This window comes from Arvicola amphibius, chromosome 2 (genome assembly GCF_903992535.2).
Source record: "Arvicola amphibius chromosome 2, mArvAmp1.2, whole genome shotgun sequence".
NCBI classification, from domain to species: Eukaryota; Metazoa; Chordata; class Mammalia; order Rodentia; family Cricetidae; genus Arvicola; species Arvicola amphibius.
Window position 1 is genome coordinate 39,014,351 of NC_052048.2, and position 7,827 is coordinate 39,022,177.

At 41.3% G+C, this 7,827-nt stretch overlaps 1 pseudogene; it reads left to right on the plus strand.

Annotated features, from left to right (window-relative positions):
• Nucleotides 1-6,231: 6,231 nt before the first annotated feature.
• Nucleotides 6,232-6,761, plus strand: LOC119808333 (annotated as a pseudogene).
• Nucleotides 6,762-7,827: the final 1,066 nt, after the last annotated feature.

The following is a 7,827-nucleotide window of genomic DNA, read 5'->3' on the forward strand; positions in this document are numbered from 1 at the left end:
AGTCTGGTTAATCATAACTGCCGATCAACCATGCCCCTTCATTTTGGCGCCCAACGTGGGGCATTTGGGAGCCTTTAGCTCTTACAAACAAGGTGATTGGCTGGGCTTCCCCTTCAATTTTGAGGGAAAACCATCATTCAAATCACTTTATGCTCCATGAATAACTTGGAGTTCTGAGCATAAAACTAGCTTGCCCTGGGCACAAGCATTGTCTTGTACACTGCCCAGGTATATTAAAAAAAAAAAAAAAAAAAAAAAAAAAACAAAAAACATGTCTCACTGTAAGCCAAGCTTCATTAGCTTCATCCAATCTGGCAACCTCAGCACAAGCTATCTAACTCTTTTGAGGAGATGGTGGAAAGGGTAGACACACAACTTGAAACTGACTGAAACGGGCTTCTTGTAACCTGCTAGCCAAAATAGCCTTGGCCATACTGATGACCTTTGCCTCCCAGGCCTTAGCTAAGAAAGCGCTCCCTTCAAGTGCTCTTCTGTCATTCTTGAGGCAAGCCTACAAGTCTTTCTAATTTCAGCTATACTCCATTCATAACTATCTGCATTGTAATTTCATTTTATCTCATTTATCTCTCTAGCAGACAAAAAGCTGGGTAAGGAAGTAGCTCTATTTTACATAATCCTTACTCATTTTCAGCATTTTACATAGTGATTCACACACGCTAGTCAAGAGATATTTATCAGATGAAATGGGATAGAACAACATAAAAAAGACCAGGAATGCAACAATATGATATGCTCCTCTGACTACTTCTCAGCAATTTTATTCCCCCAGATTGAACCCCCTTACCCATGAAGATTAACTTTGGCAAAGTACTTTCAGCACATCAGTCCATGACTATGAAGTCTGCTATCAGACTGGAAACAATGATATAACCAACCACAAAACACAGAAAACAAGCTCAAGAACAAGCTCACTCCCGTTGGAGAGGCTGCCTGCATGACTAAAATAATAAAAAGCTCATGGTTTATTCAGGGAATCAGAGAGACACTTCCTTTACCTCAAAATTGTGTCTCAGAGATGTTGCGACTGTTCACAAGTACATCCCCATAGCACACTGCTTTTCACCTTCTCCAAAGTATACCATGAGCTGGCAGGGAATCTTATAAATAATGTGAGCTGTTTGGGTGACTTACAGGGTATCTTTCCATTCTAGGAGTATTTAGCTATTCAGAACACAGAATTAAAAAGAGGGGGAATAAAGTGGTTTGAATACTGGTCCCAGCATTAACTACATGTTTGTGTCTAAGTTAAGTATTGTATCTCAGTTTTCTTATAAGACAGCAGGTGCCAGGAATATAGCTCATTTGTAGAGTGTTCATGTTACACACATGAGGCCCCAAGTCATTATTATGTAATTGTTTTCTTCTGGTTGGACATGACCACTGCCTTCTTGAATCAGAGCAGCTAAGATCGGTCAAAGGAGATGTTCACAGGACTGGACCTGTTATCATTCCCTTCTGGATATAGAAGTAGGCTCTCAATCCTCACAAGTCATTACAGGATGCTCATGAGATTCTTCAACTCTCATACAATATATCTTCATCACAGCTTCCCCTCCCTCTACTACACCAAGCTCCCTCCCACACACCTCCCCTCTCCCCAGATCCACTTTCCCACCCACTTCCTCTTTAGAAAAGAGCAGGCCTCCTGGAGACAAGAGCTAAACAGGACAAAACAAAATACAGTAAGACAAGGCAGAAGCCCTCATATCCAGGCTAGACAAGGCAACCCAATGGAAGGAAAAGAGTCCCAAGAGCAGGCAAAAGAGGCAGAGATACACCCTTTCCTCTGTTAGGAGTCTCACAGAAACACTAAACTAACAGCCATAACATATATGCAGACCTGTGCAGACTCATCTAGGCCCTATGCTTGGTATTTCAGTCTCTGTAAGCCTGCTCAGTGGCATATGCTCCCATTTACTGCCAGAGGAAACCTCTCTGATGACAATTGCACAAAGCAATCTGTGAGTATAGCAGAATATCATCAGGAAGATCCCTCCACTTTCTAAGGCAATATAAGAAGTGAACAATTCGCCAGATGGTGCTGGTGTACACCTTTAATCCCAGCACTCCAGAGGCAGAGGAAGGTGGATCTCTGTGGGTTTGAGGCTATCCTTGTCTACAAGAGCTACTTCCAGGCTTCCAGGACAAGCTCCAAAAGCTACAGAGAAACCCTGTCTCCAAAAAAAGTGAACAATTCACTAGGTTGAAATTCTTCATCACCCAATGAAGTAGCTACACTACACCCAGTAGAGTAGCTTCCCATACAATATTCAGGTGTCTAAGAGTTGGATTAGCTGTCTCTTTTTCTATTTCCATTTCTATCACAAGAGAGCCATACTGCTAGAGATGTGTTTAGCTTAGCTTATTTTCTCTACATTGTTCATATTTTTCTCTGTACTTTTTAAGTGTACTTTTGACTACTTTGTGGATTTACAAAACTCTTCCTCTATTTCTAATAAGGTCTATTTTCTCTTACTTTGGTTCTTTTTAGTCACTAAGTCATATGCAGAGATTTCTAGTCTGCTTTTTTTTTTTACCTACTTCTTTGCTGCGGAGCCACCCAGACTGGCATCTTCCCTGTTTACTCTTATACCTTCTAGTGCATTCTTCCTCTTCGTCACTGCCAGATTGGATGCTGGAGGATGCTCCCTCATAAGTCTTTATAATGGTGTAACTCCTTTTTGTTGACTAGGGAAAGTTTTCAATCCTAATTCTTCCCATCACAAGATTAATCAGACAGCCCTTTTCACTACTGACCCTGCTCCAATCACACTTGCCAGCCTTAATCTAAAGACTGGGTTTCCACCCTGACATCCTGATTTCATCAGAGAACCTTAGCCTTGGTAATGTTACCAGTCCCTCTAGGGCATTCCTTCCAACTTCCAATTGAAACAATAGATCAGCAGGCTTAGAAACAAAACAGTACAATATCAACACAGGAAACCCACCTGAGCAGTCAGGAGTCACTCTGCAGCCACTATGGCCTTGAATCATTGCTGTGGTTTAGGTTATTGTTCTTTCATAATTTCTGGATTCTTCTAGCACACAACCCCCACAAACTTCAAATGTAGTTGCATGTTTTGGTGAGACAGTGAGTCCTCTGGTAGATAGGTTAACAGTGAGAAGAAAAATTCCATTTTGTCACTCTGTGAGGCTAAGGGTAGTTGCTGGTAGTTGCTGGGTAGTTGAGAGGAAAGTCACTGCCCAAAGCTGAGTCACACTGGAGCACTATGAAGAGGAAACAACTACAAGCCATAGAACCTAAATTTAAACTACAGTGTGCATCAGCCCTGTGAGACAGTTCTGGAGAGGGTAAACTACAAAGAGCAGGGGGCCTCAAGCAAGGAAACACATCAGGGAAGATGGGTCTTTCTCTCAGTAGCTGGAGCAGATCTCATAAATGAGAATAATCCCAAAGTGCAGTAGCCATGAAATTGAAGTTAACAGACAAATAGCCCCCTGGAACCACCTACTTGTCATCTACTCCTGTAGAACAGGACAAGTCTGAAAGTCCCACAGTCTATCTAACAGCATGCAGTGAGTAACACTCAGGAGGTCTTGAAAATAAGAAGGTAACTGTCCACCTGTAAGGTCTCACAGAGTCTGTTATTCTTCATTCCCAATGCATTTAGAACATGCCCCAGGACTAGGACATTTGCTTCTCCTGAGGGTATGACCATGGAGCACCCAGAAGGTGAGAGACATTTCCCAGGCCACAGACTACAAGGTTAAGTGTGACTGAGACCCCTTTTATGCAAAAAGAAAGCTCCTAAAGTAAAGATGTCTCCAGCAGATGTCAGATGGATGTCCAATACAGAACCAAGCAACAGCATGAATCATAGAAAAGATAGGAGTCAGCAAATACAACAATCTCCATCTCCCTCATGCATATCTCCGTCAGTCTCCAATTTTTGAAAACCCAGAAAGAAACTGCTGTAACATTTTATTTTTTATATTTTGGTAATGGGAAAGGGGCTTGTTCTTCCTTCCGTTTTTATTTTTAAGGAAAAATTTGAAGAAGACACTAGAAGAAGGAAAGAACTCCCATGCATACAGACTTGCAGAATTGTTGTAGTTGAAATAATTATTATATCAAATATCATCTTTATATTAATATAGTTATAATAAAAATTCTAATGACATCCTTCACAGAACTGAAAAAATATAAAATTCATTTATAATTACAAAAAAAAACCCTAGAATAGCCAAAGTTATCCTAAATAGAAACATCAGTATGAGAAGCATCAGAATACCTTCACTCAAATTATACTACAGAGCCATAGTAACAAAAGTGCCATGTGCTCACACAAAAAGAGACATATAGACTAATGCAATGGGACAATGCACCAAGAAATCTTTCAATCTTCAACAAAGTTTTTTAAATATACATTTTTAAAATGAGTAAAACAACAATGTTAAAAATGGTGTTAAGCAAACCAAACTGACACATGTTGAAAAATGAAATTAAATACATATTTTTCACTCCATACCAAATTGTATCCAAAGTGGATCAAATACCTTAATATAAGACTTTAAACTTTAGAAACTACTAGAGAACAGCATAAGGAAAATACTTCAAGACATATGCATGGCAAGGACTTTCTGGAAATGGATCCAAAAACACAAAAATGATTCCCAAATTTGACAAATATGATTATATGAAATTTAAAATCTGCTACATATCAAAAGAAACAATTAAAAAGAGTGAAGAAACAGGACACAAGATGGGAAGAAAATACTAGCCAACTACACATCAGATGGGGGTTGCTTTCAAGAATATATTTTTAAAAACTACAAAGATTAAATTCCAAAAATCAAATAATCTACTCAGTAGATGGGTTGATGAGCTGGACAGACAGTTCTCAAAATAAGAAATTCAAATGCACATAAATATTTGTAAAGGCATTCAGAATCTTTAGATATTCTGGAATGCAAATTAATTCTGTTGAAAGCTCACCTTACCCCAGTCAGAATAGCTAGCATCAAGAAACAACGAACGCTGCAGTGGACATAGAAGATGTGTTGGGGGGGGGGTGTCCATCCTGAAACTAGAAAAGGAATCATGGAAGAGGGAAAGAGATAACAAGAGGGAATAAAGGAGAGTAATGGGCTATATGTGACATGAAACAGTAAGGAAACCTGCCTAAGGGAAGGAAGGGAACAAACAAAAGATGAAGTTGAGACCAGGAAGGAACATGAAGGAAGGCAGATTAAAACAAAGTATGACACATATGTAAGAAAATACCATCACGAACTCATTATTTTGTATGCTACCTTTAAAAAATAACTTTAGAAAGTATTGAAAAGATAATAGTGGTTCTTAATTCTTTTAAGGAAATAAAAATTTGTGGGAAGAGAAAATTATAGGTAGAAAACTGACAAAAAAATCAAATGGCAGGCTTATGAACTTTTCAGAGCCCTTACAGTTTGGTAACAGTTTGCCAAAGGCATAAATGATAAGAAGATAAGGAGACTCTTCACTCCTCTGTCATGGAAGAGGGAGACCCTGTGAGGTGGGCACCACCTCAGTTACTCTTCTAGCTAAGTGGTTAAGGTTAAGTCTATGCAGGACTACTGGAGGGAATTATGGATTTTTTTTTCATTTTTGGTCTGTTAGTGTGCAGAGCCCTTAGGTTTTGAATGATAGAATCAAGTGTATCTTAACTCAGAGAAACTCATGAAAGTACCATGATGAAGGATAGCAGGGTAGATAGGGAGGTAGAGTGTGTCAAGTAAAAAAAAAGAAAAAAAAATGTAAGCTTGATCTAGGAGAAACAAATTACCCACCCTGCCCTCCAAAACGTATTGTTTACATTTTTCCCCTTGAAAAAGTGTGCCGGATGTGGACAGAATCGTGCTGGGACACACGTTATAGCACTGTTACAGTTTTGTTTCAAGGCAAAAACTGCAGGGATATTCATGCATGGTTGAGCAAAATACAAATCAATAATAGAAAAATAATATTCACTCAGCTGAAAGCCCTTTCTGTGGAAGGATGCTTAAAAGAAATCCTACACTAGCTCAGAATTGAGAAATAGATGGTTATTTATTTAGGGGTAGACTCACAAATCAGAATCCTCTGCTTAAACGGAGATCAGTAACCGGAATCCGCAACGGTAACAGAGAGGCCAGAAAAGAGGCCAGACACATGCTCTATATCAGCATATGTAGTATAAGAAGCCACGCCCCGGGGTCCGGCTGTGGGCTCTGAGAGGCCCCTGCCCGGATGGCAGCAGTAGTTCTAGGGGGAGACACCCTGGGCCCTGAACGTATCTTCCCCAATCAAACTGAGGACTTAGGGCCACATCAGGGTCCTACAGAAGGAACTGGGGATTGGAGCAGTAAAGAACCCGAGGAAGAGCAGGAGGAAACAGGAGCAGGCCCAGCAAGCTACTCCTACCAACCCCTCAATCAAAACCCTGAACAAGAAGAGGTGGAACTGGCACCAGTCGGTGAGAGAGAAGATGGAGCTGCTGACATTCAAGATCGGATCCAGGCCCTGGGGCTTCATTTGCCAGACCCACCATTAGAGAGTGAGGATGAAGATGAGGAGGGGCTGCAGCATTGAGCAGCCACAGCTCTATTCCCATGGACCCAGAACACGTAGAGCTGGTGAAAAGGACCATGGCTGCCTGCACCAGGGGTTCCTGCCTGGGCTCGGGAGATATCGGACACTCAGTGGGAAGATGTGGTACAGAAAGCCCCCCCAAGCCCGGCAGGCCTCCCCTGCCTGGAAGTAAGCACATGGAGAGCTGCCTTACCTCCTTACATTCCAAGCCAAGACCAGCACAGGACTGACACCGCTCGGGCTCTAACACACACCTTCCCATGTCCCTTTCACATCAAGGCAAACCAGACCTCTCAGAGACCCACTTTATTTGGTTCTGTACATATGGGGACATTGGCCCGAGCCCAACTCACCGTAGCATGTATCACTCTGTGGAGAATAAAGCACCCTATGTACACAGCCAAAAAAAAAAAAAAAAAAGAAGCCACGCCCCAGTGAGTGGGTAACCACTGCTTGTAAGACTTTCTACAACACCTTTCTACATCCAGATGTGACCAGATAGCTTATGAACAATATTCTAGAGTGCTAGATGAGATGCTGTACCCAATCCATATCACTGTGCCCAATGTCACTCTTTTGATAGGACTGGGTTGCTTTTATGCTGTATCAGACCTTGATAGCTTTTTTGTTCAGTATTCTCTTGGCTTCAGAACCCCAATATCAATTACCACGTGCTTGGAATGATAGCCGTAGAGCATCTGTGATTCTGTCCACCCTCTATAATAAGGTTTCATTATATGGATGGTATAATGAGCATTTTAAAGGTCTGAGTGGCATCTAGAAGAACAGCAAATACAGTAGTGGAGAGGTTAAATGCAGAAAGACCCATGTGTGGGTAGAAGCTGTAAATTTGTTCAGCGTAAAATTCCTATGCCGGTGGTAGTTTACCTTGTTGACCAGGAAGGCCCTGGAAACCACCCCCCCCACAATACAAACTGTTGAGATTGCTATTGGTCAGACGCCACCACTAGTTGATGAGTCTCTTTCCTGTTAATACCACATAGTCTGGTGTCAGAACATGGAGAACTCAGGCTAGGACTAAGCTTAAGCTGCCTTCCAAATACCCGGCACTCCTAGTAGAGGAAGGGACAATAACGGTTTCTGGTAGAGAGTAGATGCCAATCGTCCTGCTCAGCTATGAACCCTGGACATCATGCTATAAATATGCCAGGAAAAAATGTGCTTCATTCTGCAATAATCGCATGACTTTTACAGATGCAACCAATTATTTTCCCATT